The sequence below is a fragment of the Meles meles genome, chromosome 13, assembly GCF_922984935.1.
Source record: "Meles meles chromosome 13, mMelMel3.1 paternal haplotype, whole genome shotgun sequence".
Taxonomy (NCBI): domain Eukaryota; kingdom Metazoa; phylum Chordata; class Mammalia; order Carnivora; family Mustelidae; genus Meles; species Meles meles.
This window is the reverse complement of record NC_060078.1, coordinates 77,523,178-77,541,155: the sequence shown is the minus strand read 5'-3', so window position 1 is coordinate 77,541,155 and position 17,978 is coordinate 77,523,178. Positions and strand designations below refer to the sequence as shown.

At 42.4% G+C, this 17,978-nt stretch overlaps 1 long non-coding RNA gene across 1 annotated transcript; it reads left to right on the top strand.

Moving 5' to 3' along the window:
• Nucleotides 1-1,363: 1,363 nt before the first annotated feature.
• LOC123954881 lies at nucleotides 1,364-17,849 on the top strand. Its single transcript, XR_006821181.1, has 3 exons — nucleotides 1,364-1,480; nucleotides 16,457-16,587; nucleotides 17,514-17,849. It is a non-coding gene; the product is annotated as an uncharacterized LOC123954881 (long non-coding RNA).
• Nucleotides 17,850-17,978: the final 129 nt, after the last annotated feature.

Here is a 17,978-nt window from a genome sequence, read left to right as displayed (position 1 = left end):
AACTCTTTTCAAATAACCAGGCAACTCACCACGAGTCCAGGAAACAGAGAAAGGCATCAGGCAAGATAAAAGTGATGACAGGGCCAAGGTCATGAGATCCCATTTTATTAAGGAAATGACAAGGTGCATATGGCCTGGTCTAGTACCTTCTTCTTTATGGGCTCCTGCCATGTGTTCATGTGTTGACTAAGGTGAGGCTAAAGGTCTTTCCATATTCATAGTCCAAGAAAACTGGATTATTTCACTGTCAGATGGAAACGCAGCCTGCTCAGAAGGGAGGTTTATTTGATCCATACTCCCTAAGGCCCCAGTTTCCCAAGGGAATTCCACTCCATTCCTTTCTTTCCTGAGCATGAGTTTGGTCCACACAATCAGTCTATCTTTTGGCACCTGAGAGATGCCTGGGAGCAGGTGTATCTGCTTAATGTCCAACCTGTTTTTATTGCCAATCCCAATGACACAAGTGAGTTCAACTGACCATGATTTTAGAGGAGTCAGAGTTTGTCATTGTTCCAAGAATACAGTTTCATAACAGCCGTAAAATGAGGACTCTGTTTAGCTCAAGGATATTGAACTGGGGTGAAGAGCTCCAGCTGTGAGACGAAGGATGATAAACTTCTCAGCAAATTGGCAAGAGCATTGTTATACCAGTCTTTTGTCTTCTTGGAGAAGTCAGGAAAGACATCCAAGACACTGTGTTTGAGTTACCATAAAACGAAGATTCCCTCATCCCCTGGTCCCTGACTCAGGGGTGCCTTCTTTAGGACCCCCAGTGACGCTTAGACAAATAATAGTCTTGGACTGTGTAGAAAGGGCACTGAATGAAATCCTTTCAACATCAAATGCTGAAAGCATCAGCTGAAGGATATTAGCAATAAGCCTGGGGTCCGGTGTCCTGAGAACTACTCGCTGACCACCTGGTTCAGGCTTGGTTCAGGACAAACCAATACAGCCACCTCACTGAGGACACAAAAACAGTGACCGTCCCCCCTCCCCCCCCCCCCGCAATTATACCTCAAGAAGAGCAGGGACTTAAAGAGATGCACCTGAAACAGCTGGCCGACGTGTAAAGCCACCTCCTTTCAGAGACCAGAGCATCTTCTGTTTACTGCCACCCAGTATTTCCCATTACAGAATCACCCCTTCACTTGCTGTTGGTCCCCATGGCTCTGCGGAAGTGGATTCCATACTTGATTCAAGAGGTTGGATGATCCAGGCTTAAGCCAATCAGTTCTTATTTTCCCCAGCCACTGATTGGTTGAGAGATGGGCATGTGACTCATACAGAGCCAATGAGGTTTTCCAAGGGAATTCTGGGAAACTCTCCTTGGCTGTGAAATGAGAGGGATGTGAACCGTGTGAGGGCTGAGGCTGCTAAAGAAGGAAGCCGTGGGCCGGGAAGAGCCAAACAGTGAAATGGGGTCTGCGGGCCATCATCTGAGCCCTGCCCCCGCCAGCCCTCCTGCGGACTCTCCAGTTCTGTGAGTCAGCAACACCCCTTTTCTGCGGGTGGGGAACTTTGCCACTTAGAGCCCTTTATGGCCCCATGTCTACTCTTGCTTCTGAACACTGCGTCTTTTCATTTATTTTCTCGTTTTAAAAGCAATGCATACTTATTTTAGACAGTTTCATAAACACAAAAAGGAAGAGACAGCAACTTTCCCAGGACCACACAGCTCTCGGGTGGCTGAGCCGTGATTCCCACTGGGACTGGCCGCCGCCCGAGGCTGTATTCCTCGCCCTACCACCTACTGTGGCCTCTCACAGATTGACTAGGCACGTTGTGTAAACCTCAGTCTCTTCCTCCCTTTGGAGGAACAAAAGCTTTTCCTCATGAGCATATCTAATTATTATTTTGCAAAATTGGGATAATATTATATATATGGTTTATGTAGATTTTAACTTAGTAATAGATTATGGACATTTCCCCAAGTCATGAAGTATTTCCCAGGAACATTATTTTTAACGGCTGCATGATATTCCATCTGAATTGAATATAGCATAATTTATTTACACATCCTTGGACTGCTGGACGTTCCGGTGATCGATACTGTTTTTAAAAAAGAAAATAGGTGGAGCAAGTAGATTTTTAAAGCAAGTGAAATTGGGGGGGTGGTGTGTAACACGTCCCTCATTTGTCAAAGCCCATTGACTACTCCACAAAAAGAGTGAACCCTAATGTAAACTATGTACTTTAGTCAATAATAATGTCTTAATATTGTGTCATTAGTTGTAACAAACATACCACATCAGTGCAAGTTATTAATGATCAGAGAAACTGGAGGAGAGCAGTACCTTGGTTCTGCTCAGCATTTCTCCAAACATAAACTTTTTTATAAAATATTTTATTCATTAAAATTAATTGATCAACAGTCTAAACAAACAAGCAAACAGAAGGCAACGTAAATATAAATTTCTCACCAGTTCTGATTCTTTTCTTTTTTTAAAAAAAGATTTTATTTATTTGACAGAGAGAGAGTGCATACAAAAGCAGCCAGAGGGAGAGGGAGAAGCAGGCTCCTCGCTGAGCAGGGAACACAATGTGAGACTCTATCCCAGGACCCTGGAATCACGACCTGAGCCCAAGGTAGATGCTTAATGACTGAGTCACCCAGGTGCCCCATATTTTCTTCTGTTGAATTTGTAGGAGTAGAATTACTGAAACAAAGGTTAAGATATTATAGACATATTACAATGACTTCTTTACAGGAAAGAAAAAGTACCACTTTACATACCACCAATGTGTTAAGAGTGTCTAGTTCATTCAATTCTTGTTAACACTAAAAGGTATTGAGTTTTTAAATCTTTGCAGACTTAATGAGAAACTCATGATGCCTACTTCTGATTTGCCTATCTTCCTTAACTACAAAAATCAAACAATATGTTAGAGGTTAATGGTACAGAATAAGTATTTCAGAAATAGAAGTAAGTTCTTGAAAAATGTAGCATCACAAATCATTGGGCAAAAAAGGACAATTTCTCAGGATGAAGTGAAAGCCATATCTCATACCTCATCCTGCGGTCCTTAAGCGTAAGTGTACATCTGGATCCCCTGGAGGGTTTCTTCAAACACAGATCGTCCAAGAATCACACCTTGAGAAACAGTCCCTCATACAAGAAACTCTAGAAAAATAAGAAGGGTGAATGAAAAAAAAGAAGTATCTCTCAATCCTTGACACATCAAGAGTGTAAAACTCATGGAGATAGATTACCTTAATAGTATGATTAATATATTGTTTATTATGTACATATAGAGATTTATGTGTTACATAATTATATTACAGAACGTATGCTCTTTTTGCATATTTTTGAAATGATTACAGATCTTAACGGTATACTAAGAATAAGGTCCGCATTACCATAAAGGCAACCTCAATATATATTTTGAAGAGGGAGGAGGGGCAAAGGGAGAGGGAGAGAGAATTTTAAGCAGATTCCATGCCCAGTGTGGAGCCTGATGCAGGGCTTGATCTCATGACCCTGAGATCATGACCTTAGCCGAAATCAAGAGTCAGACACCGAACCAATTGAACAACCCAGGCACCCCTCAACATATTTTTAATAGTAGAAAGGGGATTGATCACATTTTCTGACCAAAATGCAATAAATCTAGAAATGAATGCACGGAAACCAACCCATGATGACATCCCAGCCACTTGGGAAATATACCACTCTCTCTCTCTCTCTCAGTACATATTTGCTAAAACAACAATGATGAGATTGCTGCACACCAAAATATATTGTACTAAAGTTGCGGTGTTCTCAGGGGAAAATATATAGCTGTAAATTCTCCCATGACTAACGAAGAAGAATGACATCAAAGAGCTACAGAACTCAAAAATTTAGGAAAAGAATATCAGACCTAGAGCAGAAGGAATTAAACATAAAAAGCATGAAGCTGAATTGAAACTAAAAAACCTAAAAGCAGTAGAATTGATTAACTCAAGAGACAGAAAGGAGAAAAAAGACAAGTCATAATCTACCTGAATCAAAGAAGCAGAAAGAGTAGGAAAATGCAAATATCCAAGATTAGACCAAAGAGAAAGCCAGAAGTCACAGATGCAAGGGAAAGTGCTCAAAGTATTAGAAGATACTTTGTAAAGCTGTGGAAATAAATTTACAAACTGACATGGACAATTATTCTAGGATTAAAACATTTCCTCCATGAGGAAGAAACAGGACAGCTAAAATAAGCCACAAGATGAACATGAAGGAGCCCATCCCTAAAGAGGCCGGGCCCATAGAGCCTCCATGGCTCCAACTGTCAAAGAACAGAGAGCACAGAAGTTATTTAAATTGTTGCAGAACTCAGAAAGAAGGACTGTTTCTCAATGCTCTGTTGTTTTTACAAAGCCAGAAAAGCACTATAACAAAACCTATCAAAGATTCCCCCAAAAGAAAAAGAAAACCATAGACTTCATTTCACCTGTAAATCCTAAACAAAGTATTAGTGAGTAGAAAATCCATCCATACCAATGACCAGCCAGTCATTGTCATTGTGATCCGTAACATCTGGCCAAGCCAGTCCGATAAACCAAAACAAAAGGTGTATGTATTAGAGAGTAGCAAGCAAAACTGTCATTACTCAAAGAAAAGATGATGATATACCAGAGAAAACTCAAGAAAGTAAACAGAAAACTATTCAAAACAATGATAATATGACTCCAGTTCCAAAACAAATAGGAAAAAGTAATAACTTTCATACAAACCAGTTAGAAACTATAGTGACTAAACAATTCTATTCATAATAGCAATTTATATGTATATGTGTATATATATGGATATTCTCTATAAGGAAATGTATATAAATATTCTCTATGGAGAATCTCTATAAATATTTCAACAACAAACCCTTTAGATGGACAATAAAGAGACAGGAGAGGCAGGCCTGGCAGATACACTGTCTTTGTGAAGTCAGGAAAAAGCAGTTGTTAGAATTCTCAGACTTGACAACAGAATTTCTCCTGGGAGAGAAGAGTGTTTTTGTTAAGCCAACACCTTTGGAAAGGTAGTGCCTGTACAATGCTGTAAAGGGTAAGAGTTAAGATGGTGAGATGGGGTTGGAGGAGAGTAAGCCAGGAAGGGAAGAGATCAAAGGGGCCCAGTTGGAACTTAACAAGAAAGTGAGGACCTTCTTCCTGTAAGAGGACAAGTAAAGGCTTTTAAGAGTAAACACATAAGGAGCCCATGGGTGACTGTAGGTTAGGTGTCTCCCTTCGGCTCAGGTCGTGATCCTGGGGTCCTGGGATTGAGTTTCACATCAGACTCCTTGCTCAGCAGGGAGTCAGCTTCTCCTTTTGCCCCTCCTCTCGCTGGCTCTCTCTCTCTAAAATAAATAAATAAAAATCTTAAAAAGAAAAGAAGTAAGCCTGTAAATATGTCCAATATTTAGTTTAAAGTCATTTGTTCTATTTCATTATCGTGTGAGCCATTTATGTATCCTCTGCATCTTTGATGATGAAAGTAGCAGTGGTGGTTGGGGGTGATGATAACGGCCCATGTTCATTGAGCATCTACTTTCTATGCAATGCACTAAGCACTTAAACTGTTTATATCATTTAATTATCAGAAAAATCTATTTCCCATCACAGATGAGGAACTCAGGCAGAGAGAACTTAAGTAACTTGACCAAGTGCACAGCTTGCCAGTGGAGTCAAGCTGTTAACCCAGACATTCCGACTTGAGGGCTCAGACTGTAACACTACCCCGAAGCCGTCTATCTAGTGGGCTCGTGGCCTTGAGTTTGTGCCAGCGAGAAGATCAGATGGTCTCCAGTGGGGTGTTGTGGACTGGAGCAGGGACAAGTGTGCACAGGTCAAAGCCAGAGCAGAGATCAAAAATTCCGTGGAAGCCGAAAAGTGGAACTGGCTTGGGGAAAAATAAACACCAAACCCCTCCACTGCCCTGAAACCCCAGAGAAACTGAGAAGCATGTTGGGATTCTATCAGGCGTGAGATGGCATGTTGAGACAATTTCATTACATCTTAAAGTAAACTATTACTTCAGCTGGCTGCATAACATAAATTCATACATGAGGCTGAAATATGGCTTATAATTATTAAAATGCCAATGTTGGCTAAACAAATCTGTAAAATTAAATTCAAGCACTCCCAGATTCCAACAGGATTCTTTAACTTGCCCAAATTATTAAAAATATATTTAATAGAATAAATTTATACTGATGGCCAAGACAGAGCTAAAAAAAAGTGTTAAATTGTTTGGGGTTTTTTCCTGTTGAGTTGTAGGAATGCTTTATATATTTTGGGTATTAACTCCTTATCAGATATATAATTTGCAAATATTTCCTGCCATCCACGAGGTTGCCTTTTCATTTTGTTGGTTTCCTTTACTGTGCAGAAGCTTTTAGTTTGATGTAGTTCTACCTGTTTTTTTTTTTTTTTTCTCTTATTGCCTTTGCTTTTGGAGTCAGATTTTTTTTTTTAAAGATTTTATTTATTTACTTGACAGACAGATCACAAGCATGCAGAGAGAGGAGGAAGCAGGCTCCCTGCTGAGCAGAGAGCCTGATGCAGGGTTCAATCCCAGGACCCTGGGATCATGACCTGAGCCGAAGGCAGAGGCTTTAACCCACTGAGCCACCCAGGTGCCCCGGAGTCAGAATTTTTTTTTAGAGATTTTTATTTATTTGACAAACAGAGATCACAAGTAGGCAGAGAGGCAAGCAGAGAGAGAGGGGGAAGCAGACTCCCCACTGAGCAGAGAGCCCAATGCTGGGCTCGATCCCAGGACCCTGGATCATGACCTGAGCCAAAGGCAGAGGCTTTAACCCACTGAGCCACCGAGGCACCCATGGAGTCAGATTTTTTAAATCATCACTAAGACCAATGTCAAAGAGTTTCTCACCTATATTTTCTTCTAGGACTTTTCTGGTTTCAGGTCTTATAATCAAGTCTCTAATCCATTTTGAGTTAATTTTTGTATATGGTGTAATATATGGTTCGGCTTCATTCTTTTGTGTGTGGCCGTCCAGTTTTCCAATGCCATTTGTTGTAGAGACTGTCCTTTCCCCCACCGTATATTCTTGGCTCCTTTGTTGTGAATTAATGGACCATACCTACATGGGTTTATTTCTAGGATCTCTATTCTATTTTATTGATCTATGTGTTTGTTTTTGTGCCAATACCACACTGTTTTGATTACCATAGCTTTTTTTTTTCCCATTTTATTTATTTTTTCAGCGTAACAGTATTCATTCTTTTTGCACAACACCCAGTGCTCCATGCAAAACGTGCCCTCCCCATTACCCACCACCTGTTCCCCCAACCTCCCACCTCTGACCCTTCAAAACCCTCAGGTTGCCCCATCCTCCCACCCCTGACCCTTCAAAACCCTCAGGTTGTTTTTCAGAGTCCATAGTCTCTTATGGTTCGCCTCCCCTCCCCAATGTCCATAGCCCGCTCCCCCTCTCCCAATCCCACCTCCCCCCAGCAACCCCCAGTTTGTTTTGTGAGATTAAGACCCATTTACTCTTTCAACCCATGAGCACAGCATATCTTTCCATTTATTTGTGTCTTCTTCAATTTCTTTCATCAGCGTTTTGTAGTTTTTAATGTATAGGTCTTTCATCTGCTTGACCAGTTTTTTCCTAGTTATTTTACTATTTTCAATGCAATTGTAAATGAAATTGTTTTCTTAATTTCTCTTTCTGATCATTATTAATGTGTAGAAATGCAACAAATTTTTGGATAGTGTTTTTGTATTTTCAACTTCACTGAATTTGTTCTAATAGTTCTATATGGTTCTAATATATATATATTTCTATATAGTTCTAGTAGTTCTATAATAGAACTATAGTTCTATTAGTTCTAAGAGTGTTTTGGTGAAGTCTTTAGGGCTTTCTATATTTATCATATAATCTGCAAATATTGACAGTTTTACTCTTTTCTTTTTAATTTGGATATCTTTATTCTTTTTCTTGTCTAATGGCTCTGGTTAGGACTTCCAACACTATGTTGAATAAAAGTGGTGAGGATGGGCAACTCTGTCTTGTTCCTGAACTTAGAGGAAAAGCGTTCACTTTTTCACCATTGAGTATGATGTTAGTTGTGAGCTTGTCATATATGGCCTTTATCATTTGGATGCACATTCCCTCTATACCCATTTTGTTGAGAATTTTTATCATTAGTGGATGTTGAATTTTAATAAATTTTTTTCTGCATGTACTGAAATTATCGTATTATTTTTATCCTTCATTTTGCAAATGTAGTGTATCACACTGATTTGCAAATGTCAAAGCTTTCTTGCATCCCTGTAATAAATCTCACTTCATCATGGTATGTGATTCTTTCAATGTATTGGTGAATTTGTCCTGCCAATATTTTGCTGATGATTTTTGCATCTATGTTCATCATGGATATTGATGTATAATTTGCTTGTTTCTTTGTTTTAGTGGTGTCTGTCTGGTTTGGGTATCAGAGTAATAATGACTGTGTAAAATGAGTTTTAAAGTATTTCCTTCTTTTCCATTTTTTGGAAGATTTTGAGAGGATTGGTATTAATTCTTTGAATGTTTGACAGAATTCATCAATGAAGCCATTTGCTCCTGGACTTGTGTTTGCTGACAGGTTTTGATTACTGATTTAACCTTAATCACTCTCTTCAGATTTTCTATTTTTTCATGATTGAGGTTGGGAGGTTTTATATTTCTAGGAGCTTACCCATTTCTTCCAGGTTGTCCAATTTACTGATTAATTTAAAAGTGGACTGAGGATCTACATAGACTTTTTTTTTAAGGAAGACATACAGGGATGCCTGGGTTGTTCAGTCCGTTAAGCATCTGCCTTCAGCTTGAGTCATGATCCCAGGGTCCTGGGTTCAAGTCCCGCATTGGGCTCCTTGCTCAGTGAGGAGCCTGCTTCTCCCTCTGCCTGCTGCTCCCCTTGCTTGTGTCCTCTCTCTCTCTCTCTGGCAAATAAAGAAATAAAATCTTTTTTAAAAAAATAAGAGAAGACATACAGATGGCCAACAGGTACATGAAAAGATGCTCAACAAGTTTTGGCAAGAACGTGGAGGAAGAGAAACCCTTCTGCACTGTAGGTAGGATGTAAACTTGTGTAGCCACTGTGGAAAACAGTATGGAAGTTCCTCAAAAAACTGAAAATAAAACTACCCTATGATCCAGCAATCCCACTTCTGGGTATTTACACAAAGAAAATGAAAATACCAATGCAACAAGATATATGAATTCTCATGTTCATTACAGCATTATTTACAAGAGCCAAGGTATGGAAACAACCATACCAAGCGCCCATGATGGATGAATAGGTAAAAAGAGATGGTATATCTATACAATGGGATATTGTCAGCTACAAAAAGGAATGAAATCTTGCCATTTGTGGCAACATGGATGGAACTTGGGGGCATTACGCAAAGTGAAATAAGTATGAGAAAGTCAAAGACTGTATGATTTCACTAATATGTGAATTTTTAAAGTTAAAAAAATAACAAGCTTATGGGTCTTCCTCTTTTGCGCCGAGATTGGTGGTTACTGGAGGCAGGGGTTAGAGGATGGGCAACATAGGTGCAGGGTGTCAAAAGGTACCAACTTCCAGTTAGGAAATAAATAAGACCTGGGATGTCACGTACCTCACAGTGGCTATAGTTAATTAATACTGTAGTGCATGTTTGAAAGTCGCAAAAAGGGTAGATCTTTAAAATCCTCATCACAACAAAAAAGAAGAAGAATTGAGCTGGCCCCACTGGGGGAAGGGAAAGCCAGAAAATCCACCTGCTCTACACTGCAAGACTCTCTAAGGCAGCATCAGATGCCTCTAGAGGAGGAATGAAGGTAGCGCAAAACCCAAACCAACCCAAAAGAAATGGGTGTTTGGGAAGCAAGTTCTCTGGACCTGGCTGCCACCACCATTGAGCACCGGGTGGAAATGCAGAGCCCCAGCCAGAGGCAGGGGAAGTGGGGGAGCACCAGGCATGGCTGAGCACAGGGCTGCCGTTCTGGGCAGGGGGCCGGGGGGGCAAGTGAGCATTCACCTGATGGAATGCCCGATTGTCATCAGTCCGCAGAACCGTGGCGAACAGAAGTCCAGCCTCCAGGTAGGGGATGGAAGGCCCTTCTGTAGAGAATGTGCCCGGCCCAAGAGAGGAAGACCTGCCATCCCGCCAGATGCCTGGAGTTCTCAGACTTTACCCTCAGGCTCAGAACTTCCAGTCATCCGTAGGTCAGTGAGTTGTCATGCTGCCCTCGGGTCCCCCTTTGGTCCCCTGCTTTGGAGTCACAGAGGCTGGCCTGGTGCACCTGGCCTGTGGACCCAGGAGCTGGCATGGCATCCCCACTGGCCAGGAGCCTCTCTGCCTCCTCCATACGCCCACCTCCAGTAGGGCGACAGTGGCTGTAGGATTTCCCTCCTGGTTCCCCCCTGGCCCTCTCCCCTCTCAGAGGGGGACACCCAGCCTGCTGCGGGCACTGCTCCAGGGGGAGGGCCCAACTGCCTCCCCCTTGGCTGCCCAACATCTCCGCAAGACCTCACAGGCAAGCAAGGCCCCCGTCACACTTGAAGAACACCAGTACCATGCAAGAGAGACCATAGACTCAACAAGGGAGAAGGCTAAAATCCAAGTAAATTGAGTTAAGAGCGTAGAGCAAGACTTATTTAAAAAGTATAATCATCAGAAGCTTAAGAGTGGGCCTCACTTCTCTACAAACAAGAACATGCTGGTATAATTAAATAATTAGGGATCTTAGAAGTTAAACTGTAACAATCACAATTAAAGGGACTAAGTGACAAGCCCACCCTAAGGTTGAATGATTGAGCTCAAGGATCAAACCAAGGATTTCTTTTCTCCAGAACACAGTTCCAAAGGACACGGAGGCAGAAGGTATGAAAGGAAAGAATCTTACAGGACAGAATCTAACATCTCATTCTTTCCTGGTAAGAGATTCACAGAAAGCAAAGAAACCAGAGAGGAGAAAAATAATCAGAGTTATTATTTCAAATTTCCCAGAGCTTAAGAAGAGACACAAGTCTTCAGATTCAAAGGAGCCACAGAATCATATTCTGTGACTTCCCTGAAGGTTTATAAGACTTTAAAAAAAGTGCTTCGACTCCCTTAAAGATTTGACCCTGTGCTGCTTCTATTTTTCCATGCATTTAAGATATAATAAGTTCTCACATTTTTTACAAGTCCCTCGGCACATTTTTACCACTTGGCAGTCTTACCATCCCTTGCCTTGGTTTCTGAATTCCTGTGTCAAATCTCTGACTTACTACACTTTGCCCCTCCTTGTGGCTTTGCTCTTCTAGCTCCCAAGGCGGATCGATGCAGTCGCTGTCTCATCTGTTAGGATTTTAGTCTCCAAGAGGCAAGTGTATATGAGTTCAAGGGAAGGAATATCACCAACAGGGTGCTCGATTTAACTGTGAGCCTTCGCCCTGGAATATCCTGCTGGTGTTTTAGCATAACCGTTCCAAGGATCATTTCTGCCAGACTCCAGCGTGCCTCAGAGGAAATCATCACTGCCCCTCTCATGACTTTTTGGTTGTTGATTTTGGTGCTTATCAGGTAAGAGACCACAGGTGCACACACGAGTCTGCACAATGTAGGACAGCGTGGGGGGCAACCAGGTCCCCATGTCAATTCAAGCTACATATGGAACATCTAAAGCACAGGTCCAATCACCATCTTGCAGGACAAATCTGTAGACCAGTCGTAGAAATATTTTGTCTGGCCCACATGGTATTTTTTTTTTAAAGATTTTAATTGGTTGCTGGAAAATCAGTCTCAAGTGCCTGCAAGGCAATAGCAGTGAATGTTCCCTTTAGCTAGAGCATGTGCTCACTCCAACTGCCACACACCAACATGAATGGCAGCGAAGCAACTCAAACTACATTGTCTTCGTTAAGCAAGCAGAGAATCACTCCACACTCATCCATTCAACACACTTATTAGGCACCTGCTGTATGTCAAAGAGGATGCAAAGATGGATAAGACCATAGGTTATCTGAGCAGAAAGGACCTTAGAGATCATTTTCATCAGTTTCCAGATAGAGAAATAAAAACTCCGTGATGTCAAAAGCTTTGCTCAATTTCAAACACCAGCTGGTGGCAAAGCCAGAAGAAAAATCTAAGCTCTTAATGTACTCAAACATTGTTATATGTGGTTGACTTCATCGCACTTATTCTAATCTGTCTTTAAAAAGCACAGTGGAATAAAAGGTAATCGGATAGTAAAAAGAAAACAATTCAGTTAGTAAAAAAGTAGGGGGCGATTTTTAATAAATAGTACTTTGTATGACCTCAGTTCCTTGTAAAATGTCTTGTGGAGATTATTGTTCTACCGTTGAAAAGGATATTCTATGTACATAGAGACTTGAGTATTTATTTTTTTCAAATCTTAACATTTTTAAAGGATAGGTGAAACTTCACAAACATCAAGGAATTCAATATGAGGAAGGAATTTGGACTGTTTATGGCTTTTCTCACCACTTGGAAATGGTACACTCCTCCAGGGTCTATGGATCCCTGGCTTGGAGGTGCTGTTGTGTGGAATTCTTAAAAGATTTTCTTATCATTACCTTCCTGTATTTTTATGTTGAGTGTTGTGGGACGTGGGGGTGTTGAGAGTGGTCCATTATTCACAGACGAAAGCCATTCTGCTCTGAATTGGATCTAGCACCCCTTTAGAAGGAACCAGAGAAGAAGGCCTTTGCTGGGATAGGCACACATTTATTTTTAACTGCACAGTAGAAAAGCAACACAAGGGACTCCTGAGTCACATTCTAAGAGACAAGAAGATGGCACAAATTGCATGGCTCAGTCTGTCTATCTTTCTAGCTATCAATCTATCATCATCATTATCAATCTACATATCTATCATCTATATAAGTATCTATCTAAAGAGGTTGGGTTTCTTATGCGCTTCTCTCTTGAATTACTCCTCCTGCTGCTTTGCCTGTCTCCCTGCTCTGGCCCGAACTGCACACACAGCTCTGGGCCTCTTCCATATGATCACGCAGTTTTATGCAGTCCCACACCGTCTTCCCCAAATCATTCAATCTTTGATTAGAAGGTATTGGTTTGTGTTTCCTAGAAACCTGGGATCTCTGCTGAAGTCTCCGATATCTGAGCCCCATCATAACATATGAAGGAGGAAGGGCTTGGTGGAGGTGAAGGCTCGCTCGCAAGGCCAGAAGGGAAGGCTTCAGGTGGTCATTGTTGAGTCCAGTCTACCAACTGGGTGCCCCTGTTACACAGGATGAATGGTCAAGGTCAATCTTCCTTGTTTGTTTAACCTGAGCCTTTTCCTGCAGCCAGGTCACTGCGCTCTGTCCTCTAGACTCTGTACATCCTCACCTCCACCCATAGGCTTATTTCTCTGCTTCCCATACTCCAGCTCCATGGGAGTACTCTGCTTCTAAACCCACCGTGGACACTCGTGCGTTTGATCCTTTGTGCATGCCATTCCCTCAGTCTGGCACATCCTTCCCGATCCTCTTTGCTTCATGTGACTTTCGCTGCCCTCATTACCCACAGGGAGATTTGGTCACCCTTGTTTGTGCTCTCACAGTGTGAGCTTCTAGATCAGTAAAAGCCTAGCCTACTTAGACCACAGCATCTGGTCAGGGTCTGCTTGCCTTTGACCATGACTCCCTCTGGAGCAGGCCCTTCCTGAAGACGGGGATGTCATCAATTTCATCAGTTCTTTCACCAGTCCTTTTGTGTCTCTGGTGCTGCTGCAGAGAAAGTCTCATTTCAAAATGAATAAGAGCATGATCGTCAAGGGTGGTCTCAGACCTGTTCATAAGGGTTTCCTTCTCCATTGAGTTGTTTTCTGAACACCTCTCTGATTTTTAAGGGTCTGTCCTTAACAAATTCAGTAGATATTACTTACTCTAATCATTGTCAATTGCCCACAATTTCACTAACTTCTCATCAGAGCAAAGGGAGGGGCTTCTAATTTTACCATCAAGCATCTGCCTCCACTTTATGTAACCTTAATTACAATAGGTTAACCAGGTGCAAATAAAAGTACTCATGAAGGCTCTCATTTGCCCTATGAGAAAAAGTGGCCATAATAATGATATAGGGGTGGGGATTTCTTTGCCATACAGGCTACAAGAAACTCATAAAGTAAGAAAAGAAACTCCTCAAACTCAGAATTATGGCTCCATTGAGCCAATTGGCATAGATCCCACAGTACACTCAGGTGGGATCGTCTATTTGCGCTGTGCAAAAAATCAGACAATAACAAGATATCACCTGGCATGAAGCAAACCTCAAACCCAAAGTCAAGAAGATGAAAAGAGAGTCTCCAGATTTTCCCTTCCCACCACCTCCTCTCTGCCCTCCCAAGATAATCCCAAAATTGCCATCCCAGCGCAGGGCTGGTGTGAAGAAAGTCTTGGGAGACCAGGGGAGAGCAAGTTGCTCCAGACACACCTGGCAGGGTGGACGTGAGGACTGGGGAGGGACATGCCACTCGACGTTGTTGCCATAGACTCCAAATTTGCATCCTCTTCACACTTTTGAGAAGTCCGGATAAGGTTTGGAATTCTTTTTTGTAATTACTTTCTTGGCCAACAGACTATGGTTCTTTGAATGAGATGCTGCCCACGTGGGGTGCGGGATTTAGAAGGGTTGCAGAAACAATGGTGCTCCCCGCTGGGTTGGCTCGCAGACTTATCTGCCGAAACATGCCTCCTGTATACCGCACAGGCATTCTCTTAAGGGAAGATAATTACTATGAGAACGAAAAGGAAAGTAGGAAATGACACGTAATCTATAAAATAGTTTCTGAGAAGAAATCTATTCCTGCTTGGCATAAATAAAAGGATCTTTTTTGTTGCCAGAAGAAAGTCAAGGCTGGTAGTTTCGTAGTTTCGTAGTTAAGACTACGAAAACCTCAAAGTTTTGCCTGGAGGAATTTCCTTCTACAGGAGAATTCTGAAAATCTGGACTTTGATCTGCTGTGTTTGATCCATGGAGAAGCAATATCGTCAATATCTCAGGGTTCAGTGGAGTACCCCATTAACTTGACATCACCGTGAAATGACTACTGCTTAAACAGAGGCATATTTAAAACGAGACAGAAGCCTTCCACCAAAGGCATCTCATGCGTCCTAAACCATCCCGTGTGGCAGACAAAAACCATTTTTCATAAACCGAATAATCCAGCGGGTCTACCAAAGTGCTCGCTGATGTCAGTATAGACTGGGGGTTTCTCCCGTGCTTGTCAGAGCCTGCTGCGGGGGGCAGGCTGTAGGCCACCTCGGTCCCCTCCATCTCAACAGCACTTGTTGGTAGTAAAATCTGTTTTATATCTGGAGCCACCTTGAACAAAGGTCGCTGTAGCTGAAAAAAAAAAAAAATGTTTGAAAACCTGGAGAAGCCCAGCCATCACTGCAGATGGAGCCTGTTTTCAAACAATGTCAGTTACTTGGAACTCAGCATACTTTTCCCCTCTCCCAGAAATAATATTAAAGATCACAGGAGGGACCCCAAATGGGTCCATAGATGTCTGCTTGTTACCCAAAGTGTCCTGGAAAAGGCAGGACAGATAGAGGAATGGCCACTGCAAACGGGTGTTCTAGAAGCAGGAGGTTTGCTGTAGCTCTCGTAAGGGAAAGAAAATATTAGTAATGATAAGTAATATTATTTATTGACTACGCTGTATATGCCAGCCTCTCTTCTGGGTGGTTTCCATGAGTCATCTTGTGTGTTATTAATTAGAGTTGACCCTACCGAGCTCTTTCTGTGTGCCAGGCACTTTTCACAGATTTTTCTCATTTAGGCTTCTCAATAACCTATTTTATAGACAGAAAAACTAAGTCAGAGAAGTTGACTAATTTGCTTCCATTTGTTTGTATTTCGATCATGTTTTTTTAACAGCTGGCAGAGTGCTTGCTTTCAAGCCCTGTGCCCCAGCTGGGCCCTGTACCTACAGAATTGCACTTTGGGCCACGACGGGAAGGGGGACAGGCCAGAGGGTGAGGCCAGCTGGCAGCGAGGCATCGGGACTGGGAGAGACAGCAGGCTTATAGCCTGAGTCTCCACTTACCCGCTGTGGGAGCTCAGTGAGAGGGTAGCCTCTCTGAGCCGTTGTCCTTGTCTGTTTACCAGGGATAACAGTAGGGTCCATCTCTTGGGGCTTCAGAGAGGACTAAGTATACTTTCAGGAAGGCATGAAATGTCTTAGCATAGTGCCAGGTGCCTGGTAGCTCAGATCTGTTCCCTGTTTCTCTGAGTCACTGAATTAAGAGCTCTAAGCCTTACCTTAGCCAGTAGGGACTCCTGACCCACACAAGACTTAGGCCACTTCCAGTGCTTACTGTAGAGGCCTAATTATATCCTCTAACATCGCGGTGGGAAAGCTCTGTGATGTTCAGGATATAAAAATGGTGGGTAGGGGCTGCCTCCCTCAGGTTCAGCTCCATGGTGGTATGTTTGAGCCCTGGGACATCAGACCCCTCTGTCTTTTCTAGATTGTCTAGAAACTCCTAAAGAAGTAAGCAGGGCCTTGAAGCAAACACCGAAGAATGGCCACGTCATTGTTCCCAATGAGAGTCTGTAACAAGATGGAGTGTGTGAAGGTCACCGGCCGGCATGTCTCAGGGTAAGGGAAAAGGGTACCTTCGAAAGGCCTGTATCCAGGACACCTGAGGTCTGCTTGTTGCAAAGGCCTTATGGGATGGGGCTTCTCCAGAAGGTCTTATTTATATCTTTCTCTTGTTTCTTTTCTTCTCGAATGTTTTGAGTGAGGGGAGAGAGAACTTATCTTTAAAATGAAAACATGGGGGCGCCTGGGTGGCTCAGTAGGTTAAAGCCTCTGCCTTCGACTCAGGTCATGATCCCAGGGTCCTGGGATCGAGCCCCGCATCGGGCTCTCTGCGCAGCAGGGAGCCTGCTTCCTCCTCTCTCTCTGTCTGCCTCGCTGCCTACCTGTGATCTGTCTGTCAAATAAATAAAATCTTTAAAAAGAAATTAAAAAATTAAAAAAATGAAAACATGTTTTGTGAATCCATGAAGGGAAAGACTGGAAAGAGATTGAGAACTGCCTGGTGGAGAAGTATGTCTTTGAGTAAGAGAAACTGATGGAGGGGCACCTGAGTGGCGGTCAGTGGCAGTCAGTTAAACGTTTGCCTTCGGCTCAGGTCATGATTCCAGGGCCCTGGGATATGGAGTCCTTGCTCAGCAGGGAGTCTGCTTGTCCCTCTGCCCCTCCCCTTGCTCATATGCGCATGCGCTCTCTCTCTCACTCTCTCTCTCAAATAAATAAATAAGTAAAATCTTAAAAAGATAAATGGATGGAATTCTCCAAAGACAGTAGGCTACAGGCTGAAGGCAACCCAGCTCTCCCAAAAAAGTGTGTGCGTGTAAGTACATAAGTTTATTATGACTCAAACGATAGAAAGGATTACAGCACACAATGTATGAAAGATAAAATATTCAATAGTCTTAATTGTAAATTCCTTACACCTAAACTTTCAAGGTGACCTTCTGTTTATTGCAAAATCCAGTCTTTGTAATTTATTATTCCAGAGTGTCTCAAAATCAGACGATGAATAAACACTCAAATACAGTTTGAATCAGCAAAGTCTGCTGTGTCCCCGGTGATGAGAATACTTCCAGTGACCATCCAGGAACGCGTGCTGGTTGCTGTTTTCCGTGAGACAGACGTGACACCAGGAAGACACCTCGTGGAACTCCACTCATTCATCAGTGATGCGACTGACTCCTTTGCTGAATCAAATAACAGTTTTCTAGTCTGCAAGAGTATTTTCTTGATTCTTTTGTACTATTCACAATGTGTTATATACAACAACGTTACATTTAAGCGTATTACTAACATTTTCTCAGTCATTCTCGTACATCAAGACAACAGTAGCTCACACTGGTTCCTGTGGTGTGAACACGCCTGGCACGGCCATTTCGGGCCACTCACGTGACATCACTCAATGATGCCCTGCACTGCCCTTACACTGTATTTCCACCACACAGGTACAA